General features: G+C 53.9%; 1 protein-coding gene across 3 annotated transcripts in view; it reads right to left on the reverse strand.

Moving 5' to 3' along the window:
- patj (PATJ crumbs cell polarity complex component) overlaps positions 1-5,271 on the reverse strand; it is a 405,565-nt gene extending 400,294 nt beyond the window's left edge. For all 3 annotated transcript variants that reach the window (XM_043699258.2, XM_043699257.2, XM_043699256.2), the window contains exon 1: positions 5,057-5,271. The gene's annotated coding sequence lies outside the window, so the exon portion shown is untranslated. The remainder of the gene's footprint in view (positions 1-5,056) is intronic.
- Between the last annotated feature and the right edge of the window lie 18,189 nt (positions 5,272-23,460).

Below are 23,460 nucleotides of genomic sequence, written 5' to 3' on the forward strand. Positions count from 1 at the left end.
GCAAATTCGAAGAGGCAAGTAGCCTTCTACTATTCACAATTTGCAGATTCAGATGGACATTGTTTATGATTTTTTAATTAACTCCATACCTGAAACACCAAAGAATTTAAGGATTATTTTTGTAATGGACTTCCATGTGATATTTTGCTGATAGAATCACAGAGTCCATGTAGTATTGAAGCAAGCCATTTGGCTCAGCGAGTCTACAGCACCTCTCTAAAGAACATCCCACCTAAATCCACATCCTACCCTATTCCCTAACCCTGCATTTCCCATGGATAATCCCCCCCAACCTACACATTCCTGGACACGACAGGAAATTTAGTATGGCCCATCCACCTAACCTGCACATATTTGGACTTGAGAGGGGAAACTGGAACACCCAGAGGAAACCCACACAGACACAGGGAGAACGTGTAAACTCCACACAGTCACCCCGAGACTGGAATCGAACCCAGGTACCTGGGCAGCAGTGCTAATCACTTAGCCACCATGCGTTAGAGTTGCTGAAGTCTGATGAGCTTCTTAAGCGAAGTTTGTTTTCTGTTCCCATTATTCTCTCATGCTATGTTTGGACTTTGCCAACTCAATAGTTCTTTGTAACGTGTGATTGTGTTTTCATTACAACATGTCAGAAAGACATGAATCAAATATTCTTCTGACAAATCTGTCTCAAAGTAGTTCTGATTATGAAGTACTATAATCAAAATTCTAACAATGCTTAAATATCATTTAAAAAGTTCTCAACAGGCTCTTCAAAAAGCTGTATTATTTGACTCAATCTTGCACTCTCCATTACATAAATTGTATTTGCTATAAAGCAATTGTTAAATGCTCTTACAGTAGTCATAGAGATGTACAGCATGGAAACAGACCCTCTGGTCTAACTATCCCAGATATCCCAACCTAATTTAGTCCCACATGCCAGTACCTGGCCCATATCTCTCTAAACCCTTCCTGTTCATATGCCCATCCAGATGCCTTCTAAATGATGCAATTATACTAGCCTCCACCATTTCCTCTGGCAGCTCATTCCACACACGTACCACCCCCTGGAGGAAAAGGTACCCCTTACTTTTCTTTTATATCTTTCCCCTCTCACCCTAAACCTATGCCCTCTAGTTCTGGACTCCCCCACCCCAGGGAAAAAACTTTATTTATTTATCCTATCCATGCCCCTCATGATTTTAGAAACCTCTATAAAGTCACCCCTCAGCCTCTGAAGTTCCAGGGAAAACAGCCCTAGCCTATTTAACCTCTCCCTATAGCTCAAATCCTCCAACCCTGGCAACATCCTAGTAAATCTTTTCTGAACTCTTTCAAGTTAGGAAGAAGACCAGAATTGCATGCAATATTCCAACAGTGGCCTAACCAATGCAAAGGTATCAGTGTCTTCTCTTACATTCAGATGTTTTAAAAGATGATCTGCTACTGGACCTACAAATATGTTCACTTCTTTTCTTGACTTCTTCGGTTATTACAATGAGATTCTATATCACATGAACTTTTTTCTGTCTCATTCAGTTGAATACCCTGTCTCAATGACTTGTGATTTTAAAACAGCTTGGAAGTCTGTTATCTTTCTCTTACACTTAACTAGCTTTATTTCTGTAATTTAAATGATTCACCTGAAAGCTGTCGCAGAAATTTTAGATTCATTTTGTAGATGCAGCGGTTTACTGTTCAGTTTTTCAAATTGTACAATCATTTGTTTCTGTTAAATATTGAATCAGCAAGCTTAAGTGTTTGTAATTGCTTTCTAATTATCAAAGAATTAAAATGAATTGTTCACAAAGCCCTGTCATTAAAAAGCTTCGCCATTTGAATGAAGAATTCATTATTTCTATCATCCATCCTATTTTTTATTTCCAGCTTAAGTTTGGTTAAAATTGAAAGCCTTACACTTTTGAGAATTATCCTATTTCTGCTGAATTTTTGTCAAGCATTTAAAAGATCATTGAAATGCTTCAATACGAACAAATAATGTACTTCTTATTTCATTCAAAAATGGCAGAAAGTCTGTAAATCTACACTGTTATCCTCCTCTTGTCTGGTTTTCATCCCCGTTTAACTATTTCTCCTTCTTGTCAATTCATAGAAATGGTGTGGCACGAAAATATGTCTGAAATAAATATTTCCAGTTGAGCAATTAAAATCTGTTTCTCTCTTCAAATTATTGTTTTTAATAAATGGTCTTTGATTTTATCATTCTCATTAGTCAAATAATAATTTTAGGCCTACCTATAGCAAATGAACTGCAATGATTCAAGAAGGCAGCTCAGCATCATCTTCTCAAGAGCAACTAGGGAATGAGACACAATTGCTGGCCAGCCAGTGTCACCATCATCCCTGAACGTTAATTCTTAATGTGTGTCCTTTTCTCCAAATGCTATTTTTGTAGCTTTTTTCAAATTTAAAGTATTCTAACAATTTTAATTTGTTAAATACAGCAAGTAAAGCATTCTTTTGCCTTTGTATCCTACAATTTATCCTTAAATGCAAACATTGCCACCTTTTTTTGCACAATTTTCTTTGGTTCCGTCCTAAATCACCAATGCATTTTCACTCATTCACGAAAGGACTTAATTCACATCAGGTATCCTACATCAACTACTGTATCCAAGTTTATGATTCAGATATTTTCCCTTGTAGCTCTGGTAAGACTCTATTCAAAGTTTCTTCCAATATTTTTCAGTGTTTATAGATATTTTAAGATTTTACAAGCAGGCTTAATACTGCTATTGGTGCTGCTGCTCTTTAAACAACTGGCTGCTGCCCTCATGGACACTGGCAGATTCTGTGTGTTTTTGAACTGTATATCTAAAATCACATTCAGTTTTCTGACTGGAATCTTTTCTTCTTTATTTTTCTTAAAAGACTGTGGCTTTCATAAAACTGAAGATTTCTTCAGGCAGTGCCTACCGCTGCCACCATATTACATTTGGCAAAATCTTCATCACTGTCAACATCTTATAAAACAATATTCTAAACTATCTGCAATGCCTTTGGTAAATACACTACCACAAATCTTTCTATTGGTATTAATCTAAGCTACTGATAATAGGAGGGGAAAGATGCCCCATGAACCATATAGTAGGCTCAAGCTTCAAGGACAGTAATAATTTATAATAATGGTTGTTATTATTAAATTATATTACATCTCAGGTACATATGGTTTCTTGCAAGACATTCAGTGCAAGTTACTGCTTTTGAAACATCTGGTACACAGACACTGATTAGACATTGGCAAGCTACTCTCAGGAAGATCCCTTATATTACTATTGGCAGGGTTTAATCTTATGATGTCAATTAACTCTTTCCAGTACTAACTGTCTTATACAATATTCTCAATCACTGTCTAGTTGGATGGCACTCGATTCATCTGACTGCATTATTATGTAACCAGTCATTAACCTGCATTGGTTAAATTTCTAATTCCTGCTTTGTTTATTCTGATATTACAGAAGGATATACATTGGTCTCCCTTCACTTTGGAGCTAAGTATTGCCACTTGACAACAGACAATAAACCAATGATAACCAATCCTATCTTACTATCACTTCTTGCAATTTTTCCAGTGTCTATAAATTGTTACAATGCTTGTCCATCATTTAAGTACTGAATGAGCAAAAATTTCCCCTGATGAAATAATAGAATGATCAAAACCCACATATACATTTCCTAACTGATGGCATTATCCCTTTCTCTAACAAATGCCTGCAATTAAACAATATGGTTTGCAATCTTATTGCCATATTTGACATCTGAGATGAGCTACAGGCTGTAAGTCTGTGTCTTATTTCTGCCATCTATCAATCCTTTAAATCACCGTGATGGTATTCTTTCTCAGGAGGCTAAGGAAATTCAGCACGCCATATGGACCCTCACCAATGTCTGCAGATGCACCACAGGAAGTATTCTATCTGGGTGCATCATGGCTTTGTAAGACAACTGTTCTGCCCAGATCTGTAAGAAATTACTTAAAGTTATGGAAACTGTCCAGACCATCATGTAAACCAACCTCCCATCCATGGACTCCAACTACACTCTTGGTTGCCACAGAAAGACAGCCAACATCAAAGATACCTACCACCCCCGTTATACTCTCTTCCAACCTCTTCAATCAGGCAGAAGACACAAATGCCTAAACATGTGTACCAATAGGTTCAAGAACAGCTTCATCCCTGCTGTTACTAGACTGTAGAAAGGACTTCTCTAATTTCAAATCAATATTAATCTGCTTTTGTCCACCTCCTGTACAGGTGTAACCTAGTATGGAGAAAGTGAGGACTGCAGATGCTGGAGATCAGAGCTGAAAATGCGCAGCAGGTCAGGCAGCATCCAAGGAGTAGGAGAATCGACGTTTCGGGCATGAGCCCTTCTTCAGAAACGTCGATTCTCCTGCTCCTTGGATGCTGCCTGACCTGCTGCGCTTTTCCAGCAACACATTTTCAGCTCTAACCTCGTATGGAGAAAGAAACCTTGTGTGTCTCGCTCTGTTTAAACACTCCAGGGTCTGCTTGTACTGTCCAGTTTGTACTGTGACAACAATAAATCAAAACAGTATTTTCAAATGACTTCAGCCACGACTGTGGTAACTTCCATTTTATTTCATGTTTTTTATATAACAAAATCAGGTTTCAATAGCTTGCTATGAAGACTGAGAGAGCCTGATCACTTGTAATGGAGAAATCAGCGTCTATAAACGTCTACAGACTATCCTTAACATTTAAAAACTACACGTATTATATAAATAGTATCTAACAAACAATAAAATTTTACATGGGTCATCACTATGATAGCAATAGTAAAGAGCGCACTGAAGATTTATATTCCTGATGAATTTGGGACTTTTTTTACAACTCACAGTAACGACTGGTTTTGAGCCCGTGATCGGCCCAATACAGAAGGGAAATGAAAATTTATTAACTGGGCAACTTCAACATTAACCAAACATATTTATCTGACAATCACCAAGATGAATCAAGTGCGTTGAAATATGGATAAAATCTTTCGCAATAACGTCAGCTCCTGATCGGATAGAAAGTTTGCTCACACTAAAGTTTGGATCCAGGGGAATTCCTCAAGTGGCAGCTCCAGCTCCAGGCCCGACTCTATTTACACTTGACAATTTCAACTGGTTTCACCGACCCGCCTCCGAGAAACCCCGCTGCCGTTACCCCGCAGCAGCTCAGCTGTATACAGGCGCCGCTCCGAGACTTTCCTTGTGTCCCCTGACCTTGGCCCTGAGCCCTCTGCCCAGAGCCCGGCCCCGACCCCGACTCAACTCTCCGGCCTCACCTGCCCGAGCGGAAATGACATAACAACCAGAACACTCACCTGAGACAGGAACACCGCCCCCCCGGGAATACACCACTCCCCCCCCCCCCCAAACCGGGAATACACCACTCCCCACCCCCGGGAATACCCCCCCCCCAACCGGGAATACACCACTCCCCCCCCCCCCAACCGGGAATACACCCCTCACTCCCCACAACCGGGAATACACCCCTCACCCGCCCCCCCACAACCGGGAATACACCACTCCCCTCCCCACCCGAGAATACACCACTCTTCCCCCACCCCCCAACCGGGAATACCCCCCCACCCGGGAATACACCAGTCTCCCCCCCCCAACCGGGAATACACCACTCCCAACGCCCGCCCCCGGGAATACACCCCCCCCAAACCCTCACACACACACCCCCCCAAACCCTCACACACCTCCCCAACCCCTCACACACCTCCCCAACCCTCACACACCCCCCCCCCCAACCCCTCACACACCTCCCCAACCCCTCACACACCTCCCCAACCCTCACACACCCCCCCCAACCCTCACACACACCCCCCCCCCAACCCTCACACACCCCCCCCAACCCTCACACACACCCCCCCAACCCTCACACACACCCTCCCCAACCCTCACACACACACAAACCCCCAACCCTCACACACACACCCCCAGGAATACACCCCCCCCCCCCCCCCCTCATTTACGCCCCCCAACCCTCATTGCCCCCTCCCCCGGAAATACAGCTCCCAAACCTTATCTAACACCCCTCCCGAGGAATACACACCCCCAAGCCACACTGCCCACCCCCTCCCAGAATACACACCACCACCCCCCCCCCCCCCCCGAGAATACACCACCCAACCTCATCGCCCCCGGAAATACACCTGGACCCCAGGAATACACCACGCCCCCCCCCCCCCCCCGGGACAACTCGCCAGGTATTCCCCCACTCCACCCCGGATGACTCCCCACCCCCCGGAGCTCCCTGAATATTCCCCTCCTCACCCCACCCGGAGACAGCTCCCCGGGTATCCCCCTCCTCACCTCACCACACCACACCACACCACACCCCACCCCACCCCGGGACAGCTCCCCTGGAATCCACTCCTCCCTGGGACAGTTCCCACCCGGGTATCCACCCCTCCGCGGGACAGTTCCTGCGGGTATACACCCCACCCCAAGAATGCTCGCCGGGTAACCCCACCCCATCCCGAGACAGCTCCCAGGGTATCGCCCACCAAACCCCGAGACAGCTCCCCGGGTATCCCCCACCCCACCCCATCCCGAGACAGCTCCCCGGATATCCCCCACCCCACACCACCCCACCCCATCCCGAGACAGCTCCCCGGGTATCCCCCACCTCACCTCACCCCACCCCAACACGTGACAGCTCCCTGGGTTTTCTCCCCACATCATAACAGCTCCCTAGGTTCCCGGGACAGCTCACTGGATGACTCACCCCCTTCCTCCGGGGTAGTGGGGGGGGAGTCACCTGGAGGAAGGGGGGTGGGGGAAGTTTCATCAGGAGGAAGGGGGGCTGGTGGGGAGGGAGTCATCCGGAGGAAGGGGGGGTGGTGGTGAGGGAGTCATCCGGAGGAAGGGGGGAGTGGGGGGGAGACATCTGGAGGAAGGGGGATGTGGGAGGGGTGGGAGTCATCTGGAGGAAGGGGGATGTGGGGGGGCGGGAGTCATCTGGAGGAAGGGGGATGTGGGGGGGCGGGAGTCATCTGGAGGAAGGGGGATGTGGGGGGCGGGAGTCATCTGGAGGAAGGGGGATGTGGGGGGCGGGAGTCATCTGGAGGAAGGGGGATGTGGGGGGTGGGAGTCAACTGGAGGAAGGGGGATGTGGGGGCGTGGGAGTCATCCTGAGGAAAGGGGGGGTGGGGAGTCATCCGGAGGAAGCGGGGGTGGTGGGGAGGGAGTCATCCGGAGGAAGGGGTGGATTCCGGAGGACTCCTCCCCCACGCCTTCCTCCCCCCCCCCCCACACCCACGCCTTCCTCCCCCCCCCTCCCCCACGCCTTCCTCCCCCCCCTCCCCCACGCCTTCCTCCCCTCCCCTCCCCCACGCCTTCCTCCCCTCCCCCACGCCTTCCTCCCCTCCCTCCCCCACGCCTTCCTCCCCTCCCCCCCCACGCCTTCCTCCCCCCCCTCCCCCACGCCTTCCTCCCCCCCCTCCCCCACGCCTTCCTCCCCCCCCCTCCCCCACGCCTTCCTCCCCCCCCTCCCCCACGCCTTCCTCCCCCCCCTCCCCCACGCCTTCCTCCCCTCCCCCCCCACGCCTTCCTCCCCCCCCACGCCTTCCTCCCCCCCACGCCTTCCTCCCCCCCCCACGCCTTCCTCCCCCCCCACGCCTTCCTCCCCCACACGCCTTCCTCCCCCCCCGCTTTCCTCCCCCCTCCCCGCAATCCTCCCCCCCCGCTTTCCTCCCCCCCGCCCCCCCGCCACCCCGCTTTCCTCCCCCCCCCCGCTTTCCTCCCCCCCCCCCTGCTTTCCTTCCCCCCCCCCCCTTGCTTTCCTTCCCCCCCCCCCTTGCTTTCCTTCCCCCCCCCCCTGCTTTCCTCCTCCCCCCCCCCGGTTTCCTCCCCCCCTCGATTTCCTCCCCCCCCCTCTTTCCTCACCCCATCGATTTCCTACCCCCTTTGATTTCCTACCCCCCCTCGCTTTCCTCCCCCCCTTGCTTTCCTCCCCCCCCTCGCTTTCCTCCCCACCGTCGCTTTCCTCCCGCTCCCTCGCTTTCCTCCCCCCCCCGCTTTCCACCCCCCCGCTTTCCACCCCCCCGCTTTACACCTCCCCCCCGCTTTCCACCCCCCCCCGCTTTCCCCCCCCCCCGCTTTCCCCCCCCCCGCTTTCCCCCCCCCCCGCTTTACCCCCCCCCGCTTTACCCCCCCCCGCTTTCCCTCCCCCCCGCTTTCCCCCCCCCGCTTCCCCCCCCCCCGCTTCCCCCCCCCCCGCTTCCCCCCCCGCTTTCCCCCCCCCGCTTTCCCCCCCCCCGCTTTCCCCCCCCGCTTCCCCCCCCCGCTTCCCCCCCCGCTTCCCCCCCCGCTTCCCCCCCCCGCTTCCCCCCCCCGCTTCCCCCCCCGCTTTCCCCCCCCCGCTTCCCCCCCCGCTTTCCCCCCCCTGCTTCCCCCCCCGCTTTCCCCCCCCTGCTTCCCCCCCCCCCCACTTCCCCCCCCCGCTTTCCTCCCGCCCGCTTTCCTCCCCCCCGCGTTCCTCCCCCCCCCGCTTTCCTCTCCCCCCCGCTTTCCTCTCCCCCCCGCTTTCCTCTCCCCCCCGCTTTCCTCCCCCCCCCGCTTTCCTCCCCCCCCGCTTTCCTCCCCCCCCGCTTTCCTCCCCCCCCCGCATTCCTCCCCCCCCGCATTCCTCCCCCCCGCTTTCCTCCCCCCCGCTTTCCTCCCCGCCCGCTTCGCCCCCCCCCGCTTTCCCCCCCCCGCTTCCCCCCCCCCGCTTCCCCCCCCCCGCTTCCCCCCCCCCGATTTCCACCCCCCCGCTTTACACCTCCACCCCGCTTTCCACCCCCCCCCCCGCTTTCCACCCCCCCCCCCGCTTTCCACCCCCCCCCCCGCTTTCCACCCCCCCGCTTTACACCTCCCCCCCGCTTTCCACCCCCCCCCCCGCTTTCCCCCCCCCACTTCCCCCCCCCGCTTCCCCCCCCCGCTTCCCCCCCCGCTTCCCCCCCCCCCCCGCTTTCCTCCCCCCCCGCTTTCCTCCCCCCCCCCGCTTTCCTCCCCCCCCCGCTTTCCTCCCCCCCCCGCTTTCCCCCCCCCGCTTTCCCCCCCCCGCTTCCCCCCCCCCCGCTTCCCCCCCCCCGCTTCCCGCCCCCCCCCGCTTCCCCCCCCCCGCTTCCCCCCCCCCCCCGCTTCCCCCCCCCCCCCGCTTCCCCCCCCCCGCTTTCCCCCCCCCGCTTCCCCCCCCCGCTTCCCCCCCCCCGCTTTCCCCCCCGCTTCCCCCCCCCCGCTTCCCCCCCCCCGCTTCCCCCCCCCCCCCGCTTCCCCCCCCCCCCCGCTTCCCCCCCCCCGCTTCCCCCCCCCCCCCGCTTTCCTCCGCCCCGCTTTCTTCCCCCCCGCTTTCTTCCCCCCCCGCTTTCATCCCCCCCCGCTTTCCTCCCCCCCCGCTTTCCTCCCCCCCCGCTTTCCTCCCCCTCTGCTTTCCTCCCCCCCTGCTTTCCTCCCCCCCCCGCTTTACTCCCCCCCTGCTTTCCTCGCCCCCTCTTTCCTCCCCCCCCGCCATCCTCCCCCCCGCCATCCTCCCCCTCCTCCATCCTCCCCCCCCTCCATCCTCCCCCCCCCACCATCCTCCCCCCCCCCACCATCCTCCCCCCCCCCCACCATCCTCCCCCCCCACCATCCCCCCTCCCCCCCACCATCCTCCCCCCCCGCCATCCACCCCCCCTCCCCCCCGCCACCATCCTCCCCCCTCCGCCATCCTCCGGATGAACCCCACCCCCCGCCATCCTCTGGATGACTCCCCCCACCTTCCTCCGAATGACTCCCCTCCCCCCGCTTCCTCCGGATGACCCCCCGCTCCTCCGGATGATACCCCCCGCTCCTCCGGATGATTCCCCCCTCCTCCGGATGATTTCCCCCCCTTCCTCCGGATGACTCCACGACTCCTCCGGATGACTCCCCTCCCTCCCCACTCCTCCAGATGATTCCCTCCCCCTTCCTCCGGTTGACTCCCCCCCCCCCCCCCAACTTCCTCCGGATGACTCGCCCCCCTTCCTCCGGATGACTCCCCCCCCTTCCTCCGGATGACTCCCCCCCCCTCCCTCCCTCCGGATGACTCCCCCCTCCTCGGCCTCCTTCCGGATGACTCCCCCCTCCCCGCCCTCCCTCCGGATGACTGCCCCCTCCCCGCCCTCCCTCCGGATGACTCCCCCCTCCCCGCCCTCCCTCCGGATGACTGCCCCCTCCCCGCCCTCCGGATGACTGCCCCCGCCCTCCCTCCGGATGACTGCCCCCTCCCCGCCCTCCCTCCGGATGACTGCCCCCTCCCCGCCCTCCCTCCCTCCAGATGACTGCCCCCTCCCCGCCCTCCCTCCCTCCAGATGACTGCCCCCTCCCCGCCCTCCCTCCCTCCAGATGACTGCCCCCTCCCCGCCCTCCCTCCCTCCAGATGACTCCCCCCTCCCCGCCCTCCCTCCAGATGACTCCCCCCTCCCTGCCCTCCCTCCAGATGACTCCCCCCTCCCTGCCCTCCCTCCAGATGACTCCGATCCTCTTCATCATCATCATCCTCCTCCTCATCATCATCATCATCCTTCTCCTCATCATCATTCTCCTCCTCATTGTGGGCGGCACGGTGGCCCAGTGGTTAGCACTGCTGCCTCACAGCGCCTGTAGACCCGGGTTCAATTCCCGACTTAGGCGACTGACTGTGTGGAGTTTGCACATTCTCCCCGGGTGCTCCGGTTTCCTCCCACAGTCCAAAAGATGTGCGGGTCAGGTGAATTGGCCATACTAAATTGCCCGTAGTGTTAGGTTAAAGGGGTAAATGTAGGGGTATGGGTGGGTTGCGCTTCGGCGGGTCGGTGTGGACTTGTTGGGCCGAAGGGCCTGTTTCCACACTGTAAGTAATCTAATCTAATCTAATCTAATCTAATCTTCCTCCTCATCCTCATCCTCCTCATCCTCATTCTCATCCTCCTCCTCATCAGCATCATCCTCCTCATCATCATCATCCTCATCCTCCTCCTCATTATCATCCTCATCCTCCTCATCATCATTATTCTCCTCCTCATCCTCCTCATCCTCCTCCTCATCCTCCTCCTTCTCATCCTCATCCTCCTCATCCTCATTCTCATCCTCCTCTTCCTCATCATCATCCTCCTCCTCCTCATCATCATCCTCCTCCTCCTCCTCCTCATCATCATCCTCCTCCTCCTCATCATCATCATCATCCTCCTCCTCCTCATCATCCTCTTCCTCCTCCTCCTCCTCATCATCATCCTCCTCATCATCATCATCCTCCTCATCCTCCACTTCCTCATCATCCTCCTCCTCCTCATCATCATCACCTCCTCCTCCTCATCATCATCATCCTCATCATCATCATCCTTCTCCTCCTCATCCTCCTCCTCATCATAATCATCCTCATCCTCCTCCTCCTCCTCCTCCTCCTATTCCTCATCATCATCCTCCTATTCCTCATCATCATCCTCCTCCTCATTATCGTCATCACTCCCCCCACCAAGAAAACGGACAGAACCTCCCTCTGGCTACTGCACCCACGCACTGTCGATAACCGAACAGCACTTGCACATTAACGATACTCCACCACGGAAAGTGTACTCTCTCTGGAACATTTCCCCTGTCAGCCTGGAAATGACTGCAATCCCTCTGAGACTCAAACGTACCCGAGAAGAACCCACCACACTTCGAACTGAACCCCCGCCCCCGATTGCTTTACATCCAGGTCTGAATACTGCCCAGCCAGAACTGACTGGCTGTAGTCTCCTCCTACCCCCTACCCCAAACTCCCCTCAGCCCCAATACCTCTCCAATTCCCCGTAACTATGAAGGCTGATTGTTTAGTTTTGGCTGCCAGTGTTATGTTTGCATGTGTGTACTGTACTTGAGCAGGAGGTCTGGGAGACCATAGAACAGCACAGCACTGCCTTGTATTTGTATATCTATGATACTTGATAGAATTCTGTTGGTTTCTGTCCTATGTATTTCAAACTGTATTTGAATGCAAATTATAACAGTGTTGGGTTTATTTTGCAGCTTATGTTTCAGGGTATGACTTGGTGCATTTTCTCAGTCAGCGTTGTGTCCGACTCCCTTCCTGTTTGACCCAGCAACAGTGACACGTGATCAGATTCCAAGATGGCGCTGCCCAGGGAGCGGTGGCAGTTATGGCTCTGTCTCCTGTTCTTTTGCCTTTGTTTTATAAACGCTGCTCTGGTTGACGTTGATAAATGCGACGAACTGCGACTCGGGCAATATCCTTTACTTCGTGTCATTCGTCGTTCGATAAATTGGTCGGTTAAAACAGCCAAAAATATTTGAGCATCTGTGCCTTTCCTTCCCTAATGGCGGACGGTTTAAGGCTGGTGTCACTTTAAAAACGATCGCATTAGGAGTGAGGATTCAGGGTCAACGCTGCAGGGCCATTAGTAGTGAGTTTCATGCATTTACCAAATCAATTTACAATTGTGTTAAATTGTCACTAAAGCAACAGAAAGAGTATGGACCGTTCTAATAGAACGCATACGTTGTCTACGTGATCAGAGTGCAGTAATCCTGATTCTGTATGCGTTTATCTATAATAGTTAATGTATATAGATAACAATATCTTTTATTATCAACTATACATTACCGACAAGTATTAGGAGAGTAAAATTTAACGTGATTTCTACTGGCACTTATTTGCAATACAACTGTTATGTGCCTAGTTTGACTTACACCATTAGCATTGTTGATACGTTTGTCATAATAACGCAACTTTTTCATAAAACTTTACTGGAAATATATGATCTTAATTTTTTTGATAATTATTGACTTTTAATATTAATGTTGAGCAATAAATATAGATAAACCGGTCAAGTTGTGTGTAAAGATTTAGTGGCTTGGGTGCCGATTGTCATGGTTGTGGGTATGTTCGAACTGAGAAGTTGATTTGCAAATGTTTCATCCCCTGTCTAGGTGACATCTTCAGTGCTTTGGAGTCTCCTGTGAAGCGCTGATCTACTGTCTCTTTTGCAATTTATATGGTTCCATATATGCTGCTTCCAGTTGCTGGCTCTGGTTGTTCATTGTAGTGGCCGGTATATTGATTGGGTCCAGGTCAATGTGCTTGCTGATGGATTCTGTGGCTGAGTGAAATTATCTGGCTATCCTAAATTTATCTTGTCCTGTGATTGTTGTGTTATCCTAGTTGAATTTGTCGTCCTTGTCATCTGTGTGTATGGCTGCTCGGGACAGCTGGTCATGGCGTTTTGTGACGAGTTGGTGTTCGTGGATGTGGATTGCTAGTTGTCTACCTGTTTGCCTTATACAGCATTTTATGTAGCCTTGCATGGAATCTTATAAATTATGTTAGTGTTGCACATGATGGGTATAGCGTCTTTTGTCCTGGTGAGTTGGGGTCTGAGCATGGCTGTGGGATTATGGGCTGTCATGAATCCCAGTGGTTGGAGAAGTCTGGCTGTCAGTTCTGAGATTTTTTCATGTAAGGTAGCGTGGCTAATGAGTTAGGTCGTGGCTTGTCCTCATCGCGTTGTTTGTCTGCTAGGCATCTGCAAATGAAGTTGTAGGGATATGTTTTTGTGGTGAATACTCTGTAGAACTCTGTAAAGGTGTTATTCTTCGCTTCAGAGGTCAGCAGTGCTGCAATTTGTTGTAACCCTTTTGAACTGGGTTCTAAAGCAGCAGCTTTTGAGTTTGTGTGGCTTTCCTGTACACTTTTGTGGTGCATTCACCATTCTGTGTTCTTTGTACCATCATATCCAGGAATGGGAGTTGATTGTTGGGTTCCTCTTCTTTCGTAAATGATCCCTGTAAGTATGGTGTTGAGAATCCAGTGTGTGTGCTTGACTCCTGTTCTCTTAATGATAACAAAAGCATCGTCGACGTATCTGATCTAGAGTTTGGGTTGGATTTGTGGTAGGGCTGTATGTTCCAATGTTTGCATCACTGCTTCTGCTATGAGCCCAGAGATGGGTGAACTCATAGGTCATAGAGTCATAGTGATGTACAGCACAGAATCAGACCCTTCGGTCCAACCTGTCCATGCCGACCAGACATCCAACCCAATCTAGTCCCACCTTCCAGCACCCGGCCATATCCCTCCAAACCCTTGCTATTCATATACACATCCACCTGCCTTTTACCAGCCTCCACTACTTCCTCTGGCAGCTCATTCCATACAGGTAACACCTTCTGTGTTAAAAAGTTGCCACTTAGGTCTCTTTTATATCTTTTCCCCTCTCACCCTAAACCTATGCCCTCTCGCTCTGGCCTCCCCCACCCCAGGGAAAAGACTTTGTCTATTTATCCTATCCATGCCTCTCATGACTTTAGAAACCTCTGCAAGGTCACCCCTCAGCCTCCAACGCTCCGGGGAAAACAGTCCTAGCCTATTCAACCTCTCCCTATAGCTCAAATCCTCCAAACCTGGCAACATCCTTGTAAATCTTTTCTGAACCATTGATCTGTTCATATGTTTGGTTGTTGAATGTGCAGTGTGTTGTCAAGCACAGGACTAGTAGTTTGAGCATGTGGTCCTTGTTGACAGGCTCAGAGATGTTATCTGTTCTGCTTGTCCAGGAGGTTGGCTATTGTCTCTCTGGATAGAGTCTTGTCAGTTGAAGTAAATGTTGACGTTACATCAAATGAGTCAATGTTTATGTTCGTAATGTTGCCTAGGAATTCTTTGATTGTTTGGAGTGTTTGGATCTGCTGGTAAGATGTTTTAGCTTTTGTTGAAGTTCAGATTTACGAAAGAGGAGGAAACCAACAATCAACTCCCATTTCTGGATGTGATGGTACAAAGAACACAGAACGGTGAATGCACCACAAAAGTGTACAGGAAACCCACACACACTGACCAGGTCCTGAACTGCAACAGGAACCACCCAAACACACATGAGAAGTTGCATTCAGACCCTGTTCAAAAGGGCTACAGCACACTGCAGCACTCCCAACCTACGAAGGGAAGAAGAAGAAGATCTCTACACGATGTTTGTACTCCCCATGAACGGATATCCCCGCAACTTCATCTGCAGATGCCTAACAGACAAACCACGCGATGAGGACATGCAACAACCTAACTCACTAGCCATGCTGCCTTACGTAAAAAACATCTCGGAAGTGACAGCCAGAATTCTCTGACCACTGGGATTCATGACAGCTGATCAATTGACAGCCACACTCAGACAACAACTCACCATGACAAAAGAGGCTACAAAAGAGGCTAATGTAAGTTTCAGGATTCCATGCAAAAGCTGCACAAAACAAAATGTAAGGCAAAAAGGTAGAAAACTATCCACAAAATGCCACAACCAGCTGTCCCTAGTAGCCATACACAGAGATGAGAAGGACCACAAATTCGACTGGGACAACCTAACGATTGTTGGACATTTCTAATAGCATGGCAGTCAGCCACGGACTCCATCAACAAGCACATTGACCTAGACTCAATATACCAGCCACTACAATGAACAACCAGAACCGGCACCCGGAAGTAAAAGAAACAGAACAAAATACATTCCAGAAGAGACAGTACAACAGCGCTTCACAGGAGGCTCCTAAGCACCTAGACGGGACGAAACACTGCAAATCAACTTGGCAGCTCAGCGAACATACCCACAACCATGATCAATCAACGCAAAATATATGATTTTTGAAACATTTCCTTAATATTTGTTTTCATACATACATTTGCGATAGTCCCAAGATAAACGACGTAACACAAGAGCCAGAAAATTGCACAAATGAAACAGCTTTTGGTACATGGTATTTTCTTATTATTTATAATGTCTTACTTCTGTAGAAAAGGGAAAATTACTTGTTTTAAGATTGTTAGTTTTAGTATTGACTTTCTAAGGAAGAGCATTGAGAATTGTTGTCTACTTTCTGATGTATGAGCCCTTTCCCATTGAAGTAGATATGTACAATAAAAGTTGATAAACTGAAAAGAAAGTATCTCAGATTATGGAAACCTATAAATAAAAACAGAAAATGGTGGAAATACTCAAAACAGATCGAGCAATGGTTATCAACCTGAAGCATCTCTATGTTTCTCTTCCTCAACGCTGGCAGAGCTGCCCAACTGAGCAGTAGCAGTGTTTCTGTGTCGATATCAGATGTTTGATTGACTTAATTTATTATTGAGACATTAGTGATTTGGATGTTGAGGTTATATTGATGGAAAAATCAGTATGGTTGAAGTTGCGGATGATCAGATCACCCTACTCCTGTTCTTGATGTTTTGATGTTTCATCACAGACAACAGTAACCTTGTTTTTAATGTTAAACAACTATGTATCAATGGTATAGCATTTATTAGTCCCACATCCAAAACTATGTATACACAAATTTTACAATGACCTGTGAAAATGTCTTGAAGCTTGTTCCCACCAAATATTCTTATTGGCAGTAATGGTCTTTTTGTCGAACTCAGTAAAAGTATGGTATCTAAAATCACATTCAGTTTTCTGACTGGAATCTTTTCTTCTTTATTTTTCTTAAAAGACTGTGGCTTTCATAAAACTGAAGATTTCTTCAGGCAGTGCCTACCGCTGCCACCATATTACATTTGGCAAAATCTTCATCACTGTCAACATCTTATAAAACAATATTCTAAACTATCTGCAATGCCTTTGGTAAATACACTACCACAAATCTTTCTATTGGTATTAATCTAAGCTACTGATAATAGGAGGGGAAAGATGCCCCATGAACCATATAGTAGGCTCAAGCTTCAAGGACAGTAATAATTTATAATAATGGTTGTTATTATTAAATTATATTACATCTCAGGTACATATGGTTTCTTGCAAGACATTCAGTGCAAGTTACTGCTTTTGAAACATCTGGTACACAGACACTGATTAGACATTGGCAAGCTACTCTCAGGAAGATCCCTTATATTACTATTGGCAGGGTTTAATCTTATGATGTCAATTAACTCTTTCCAGTACTAACTGTCTTATACAATATTCTCAATCACTGTCTAGTTGGATGGCACTCGATTCATCTGACTGCATTATTATGTAACCAGTCATTAACCTGCATTGGTTAAATTTCTAATTCCTGCTTTGTTTATTCTGATATTACAGAAGGATATACATTGGTCTCCCTTCACTTTGGAGCTAAGTATTGCCACTTGACAACAGACAATAAACCAATGATAACCAATCCTATCTTACTATCACTTCTTGCAATTTTTCCAGTGTCTATAAATTGTTACAATGCTTGTCCATCATTTAAGTACTGAATGAGCAAAAATTTCCCCTGATGAAATAATAGAATGATCAAAACCCACATATACATTTCCTAACTGATGGCATTATCCCTTTCTCTAACAAATGCCTGCAATTAAACAATATGGTTTGCAATCTTATTGCCATATTTGACATCTGAGATGAGCTACAGGCTGTAAGTCTGTGTCTTATTTCTGCCATCTATCAATCCTTTAAATCACCGTGATGGTATTCTTTCTCAGGAGGCTAAGGAAATTCAGCACGCCATATGGACCCTCACCAATGTCTGCAGATGCACCACAGGAAGTATTCTATCTGGGTGCATCATGGCTTTGTAAGACAACTGTTCTGCCCAGATCTGTAAGAAATTACTTAAAGTTATGGAAACTGTCCAGACCATCATGTAAACCAACCTCCCATCCATGGACTCCAACTACACTCTTGGTTGCCACAGAAAGACAGCCAACATCAAAGATACCTACCACCCCCGTTATACTCTCTTCCAACCTCTTCAATCAGGCAGAAGACACAAATGCCTAAACATGTGTACCAATAGGTTCAAGAACAGCTTCATCCCTGCTGTTACTAGACTGTAGAAAGGACTTCTCTAATTTCAAATCAATATTAATCTGCTTTTGTCCACCTCCTGTACAGGTGTAACCTAGTATGGAGAAAGTGAGGACTGCAGATGCTGGAGATCAGAGCTGAAAATGCGCAGCAGGTCAGGCAGCATCCAAGGAGTAGGAGAATCGACGTTTCGGGCATGAGCCCTTCTTCAGAAACGTCGATTCTCCTGCTCCTTGGATGCTGCCTGACCTGCTGCGCTTTTCCAGCAACACATTTTCAGCTCTAACCTCGTATGGAGAAAGAAACCTTGTGTGTCTCGCTCTGTTTAAACACTCCAGGGTCTGCTTGTACTGTCCAGTTTGTACTGTGACAACAATAAATCAAAACAGTATTTTCAAATGACTTCAGCCACGACTGTGGTAACTTCCATTTTATTTCATGTTTTTTATATAACAAAATCAGGTTTCAATAGCTTGCTATGAAGACTGAGAGAGCCTGATCACTTGTAATGGAGAAATCAGCGTCTATAAACGTCTACAGACTATCCTTAACATTTAAAAACTACACGTATTATATAAATAGTATCTAACAAACAATAAAATTTTACATGGGTCATCACTATGATAGCAATAGTAAAGAGCGCACTGAAGATTTATATTCCTGATGAATTTGGGACTTTTTTTACAACTCACAGTAACGACTGGTTTTGAGCCCGTGATCGGCCCAATACAGAAGGGAAATGAAAATTTATTAACTGGGCAACTTCAACATTAACCAAACATATTTATCTGACAATCACCAAGATGAATCAAGTGCGTTGAAATATGGATAAAATCTTTCGCAATAACGTCAGCTCCTGATCGGATAGAAAGTTTGCTCACACTAAAGTTTGGATCCAGGGGAATTCCTCAAGTGGCAGCTCCAGCTCCAGGCCCGACTCTATTTACACTTGACAATTTCAACTGGTTTCACCGACCCGCCTCCGAGAAACCCCGCTGCCGTTACCCCGCAGCAGCTCAGCTGTATACAGGCGCCGCTCCGAGACTTTCCTTGTGTCCCCTGACCTTGGCCCTGAGCCCTCTGCCCAGAGCCCGGCCCCGACCCCGACTCAACTCTCCGGCCTCACCTGCCCGAGCGGAAATGACATAACAACCAGAACACTCACCTGAGACAGGAACACCGCCCCCCCGGGAATACACCACTCCCCCCCCCCCCCAAACCGGGAATACACCACTCCCCACCCCCGGGAATACCCCCCCCCCAACCGGGAATACACCACTCCCCCCCCCCCCAACCGGGAATACACCCCTCACTCCCCACAACCGGGAATACACCCCTCACCCGCCCCCCCACAACCGGGAATACACCACTCCCCTCCCCACCCGAGAATACACCACTCTTCCCCCACCCCCCAACCGGGAATACCCCCCCACCCGGGAATACACCAGTCTCCCCCCCCCAACCGGGAATACACCACTCCCAACGCCCGCCCCCGGGAATACACCCCCCCCAAACCCTCACACACACACCCCCCCAAACCCTCACACACCTCCCCAACCCCTCACACACCTCCCCAACCCTCACACACCCCCCCCCCCAACCCCTCACACACCTCCCCAACCCCTCACACACCTCCCCAACCCTCACACACCCCCCCCAACCCTCACACACACCCCCCCCCAACCCTCACACACCCCCCCCAACCCTCACACACACCCCCCCAACCCTCACACACACCCTCCCCAACCCTCACACACACACAAACCCCCAACCCTCACACACACACCCCCAGGAATACACCCCCCCCCCCCCCCCCCTCATTTACGCCCCCCAACCCTCATTGCCCCCTCCCCCGGAAATACAGCTCCCAAACCTTATCTAACACCCCTCCCGAGGAATACACACCCCCAAGCCACACTGCCCACCCCCTCCCAGAATACACACCACCACCCCCCCCCCCCCCCCGAGAATACACCACCCAACCTCATCGCCCCCGGAAATACACCTGGACCCCAGGAATACACCACGCCCCCCCCCCCCCCCCGGGACAACTCGCCAGGTATTCCCCCACTCCACCCCGGATGACTCCCCACCCCCCGGAGCTCCCTGAATATTCCCCTCCTCACCCCACCCGGAGACAGCTCCCCGGGTATCCCCCTCCTCACCTCACCACACCACACCACACCACACCCCACCCCACCCCGGGACAGCTCCCCTGGAATCCACTCCTCCCTGGGACAGTTCCCACCCGGGTATCCACCCCTCCGCGGGACAGTTCCTGCGGGTATACACCCCACCCCAAGAATGCTCGCCGGGTAACCCCACCCCATCCCGAGACAGCTCCCAGGGTATCGCCCACCAAACCCCGAGACAGCTCCCCGGGTATCCCCCACCCCACCCCATCCCGAGACAGCTCCCCGGATATCCCCCACCCCACACCACCCCACCCCATCCCGAGACAGCTCCCCGGGTATCCCCCACCTCACCTCACCCCACCCCAACACGTGACAGCTCCCTGGGTTTTCTCCCCACATCATAACAGCTCCCTAGGTTCCCGGGACAGCTCACTGGATGACTCACCCCCTTCCTCCGGGGTAGTGGGGGGGGAGTCACCTGGAGGAAGGGGGGTGGGGGAAGTTTCATCAGGAGGAAGGGGGGCTGGTGGGGAGGGAGTCATCCGGAGGAAGGGGGGGTGGTGGTGAGGGAGTCATCCGGAGGAAGGGGGGAGTGGGGGGGAGACATCTGGAGGAAGGGGGATGTGGGAGGGGTGGGAGTCATCTGGAGGAAGGGGGATGTGGGGGGGCGGGAGTCATCTGGAGGAAGGGGGATGTGGGGGGGCGGGAGTCATCTGGAGGAAGGGGGATGTGGGGGGCGGGAGTCATCTGGAGGAAGGGGGATGTGGGGGGCGGGAGTCATCTGGAGGAAGGGGGATGTGGGGGGTGGGAGTCAACTGGAGGAAGGGGGATGTGGGGGCGTGGGAGTCATCCTGAGGAAAGGGGGGGTGGGGAGTCATCCGGAGGAAGCGGGGGTGGTGGGGAGGGAGTCATCCGGAGGAAGGGGTGGATTCCGGAGGACTCCTCCCCCACGCCTTCCTCCCCCCCCCCCCACACCCACGCCTTCCTCCCCCCCCCTCCCCCACGCCTTCCTCCCCCCCCTCCCCCACGCCTTCCTCCCCTCCCCTCCCCCACGCCTTCCTCCCCTCCCCCACGCCTTCCTCCCCTCCCTCCCCCACGCCTTCCTCCCCTCCCCCCCCACGCCTTCCTCCCCCCCCTCCCCCACGCCTTCCTCCCCCCCCTCCCCCACGCCTTCCTCCCCCCCCCTCCCCCACGCCTTCCTCCCCCCCCTCCCCCACGCCTTCCTCCCCCCCCTCCCCCACGCCTTCCTCCCCTCCCCCCCCACGCCTTCCTCCCCCCCCACGCCTTCCTCCCCCCCACGCCTTCCTCCCCCCCCCACGCCTTCCTCCCCCCCCACGCCTTCCTCCCCCACACGCCTTCCTCCCCCCCCGCTTTCCTCCCCCCTCCCCGCAATCCTCCCCCCCCGCTTTCCTCCCCCCCGCCCCCCCGCCACCCCGCTTTCCTCCCCCCCCCCGCTTTCCTCCCCCCCCCCCTGCTTTCCTTCCCCCCCCCCCCTTGCTTTCCTTCCCCCCCCCCCTTGCTTTCCTTCCCCCCCCCCCTGCTTTCCTCCTCCCCCCCCCCGGTTTCCTCCCCCCCTCGATTTCCTCCCCCCCCCTCTTTCCTCACCCCATCGATTTCCTACCCCCTTTGATTTCCTACCCCCCCTCGCTTTCCTCCCCCCCTTGCTTTCCTCCCCCCCCTCGCTTTCCTCCCCACCGTCGCTTTCCTCCCGCTCCCTCGCTTTCCTCCCCCCCCCGCTTTCCACCCCCCCGCTTTCCACCCCCCCGCTTTACACCTCCCCCCCGCTTTCCACCCCCCCCCGCTTTCCCCCCCCCCCGCTTTCCCCCCCCCCGCTTTCCCCCCCCCCCGCTTTACCCCCCCCCGCTTTACCCCCCCCCGCTTTCCCTCCCCCCCGCTTTCCCCCCCCCGCTTCCCCCCCCCCCGCTTCCCCCCCCCCCGCTTCCCCCCCCGCTTTCCCCCCCCCGCTTTCCCCCCCCCCGCTTTCCCCCCCCGCTTCCCCCCCCCGCTTCCCCCCCCGCTTCCCCCCCCCGCTTCCCCCCCCGCTTCCCCCCCCCGCTTCCCCCCCCCGCTTCCCCCCCCGCTTTCCCCCCCCCGCTTCCCCCCCCGCTTTCCCCCCCCTGCTTCCCCCCCCGCTTTCCCCCCCCTGCTTCCCCCCCCCCCCACTTCCCCCCCCCGCTTTCCTCCCGCCCGCTTTCCTCCCCCCCGCGTTCCTCCCCCCCCCGTTTTCCTCTCCCCCCCGCTTTCCTCTCCCCCCCGCTTTCCTCTCCCCCCCGCTTTCCTCCCCCCCCCGCTTTCCTCCCCCCCCGCTTTCCTCCCCCCCCGCTTTCCTCCCCCCCCCGCATTCCTCCCCCCCCGCATTCCTCCCCCCCGCTTTCCTCCCCCCCGCTTTCCTCCCCGCCCGCTTCGCCCCCCCCCGCTTTCCCCCCCCCGCTTCCCCCCCCCCGCTTCCCCCCCCCCGCTTCCCCCCCCCCGATTTCCACCCCCCCGCTTTACACCTCCACCCCGCTTTCCACCCCCCCCCCCGCTTTCCACCCCCCCCCCCCGCTTTCCACCCCCCCCCCCGCTTTCCACCCCCCCGCTTTACACCTCCCCCCCGCTTTCCACCCCCCCCCCCCGCTTTCCCCCCCCCACTTCCCCCCCCCGCTTCCCCCCCCCGCTTCCCCCCCCGCTTCCCCCCCCCCCCGCTTTCCTCCCCCCCCGCTTTCCTCCCCCCCCCGCTTTCCTCCCCCCCCCGCTTTCCTCCCCCCCCCGCTTTCCCCCCCCCCGCTTTCCCCCCCCCGCTTCCCCCCCCCCCGCTTCCCCCCCCCCGCTTCCCGCCCCCCCCCGCTTCCCCCCCCCCGCTTCCCCCCCCCCCCCGCTTCCCCCCCCCCCGCTTTCCCCCCCCCGCTTCCCCCCCCCGCTTCCCCCCCCCCGCTTTCCCCCCCGCTTCCCCCCCCCCGCTTCCCCCCCCCCGCTTCCCCCCCCCCCCGCTTCCCCCCCCCCCCGCTTCCCCCCCCCCGCTTCCCCCCCCCCCCCCGCTTTCCTCCGCCCCGCTTTCTTCCCCCCCGCTTTCTTCCCCCCCCGCTTTCATCCCCCCCCGCTTTCCTCCCCCCCCGCTTTCCTCCCCCCCCGCTTTCCTCCCCCTCTGCTTTCCTCCCCCCCTGCTTTCCTCCCCCCCCCGCTTTACTCCCCCCCTGCTTTCCTCGCCCCCTCTTTCCTCCCCCCCCGCCATCCTCCCCCCCGCCATCCTCCCCCTCCTCCATCCTCCCCCCCCTCCATCCTCCCCCCCCCACCATCCTCCCCCCCCCCACCATCCTCCCCCCCCCCCACCATCCTCCCCCCCCACCATCCCCCCTCCCCCCCACCATCCTCCCCCCCCGCCATCCACCCCCCCTCCCCCCCGCCACCATCCTCCCCCCTCCGCCATCCTCCGGATGAACCCCACCCCCCGCCATCCTCTGGATGACTCCCCCCACCTTCCTCCGAATGACTCCCCTCCCCCCGCTTCCTCCGGATGACCCCCCGCTCCTCCGGATGATACCCCCCGCTCCTCCGGATG

Source organism: Chiloscyllium plagiosum, unplaced genomic scaffold, assembly GCF_037043375.1.
Source record: "Chiloscyllium plagiosum isolate Xiang-an unplaced genomic scaffold, Cpla_swu_hap1 HiC_scaffold_9, whole genome shotgun sequence".
Lineage (NCBI taxonomy): Eukaryota > Metazoa > Chordata > Chondrichthyes > Orectolobiformes > Hemiscylliidae > Chiloscyllium > Chiloscyllium plagiosum.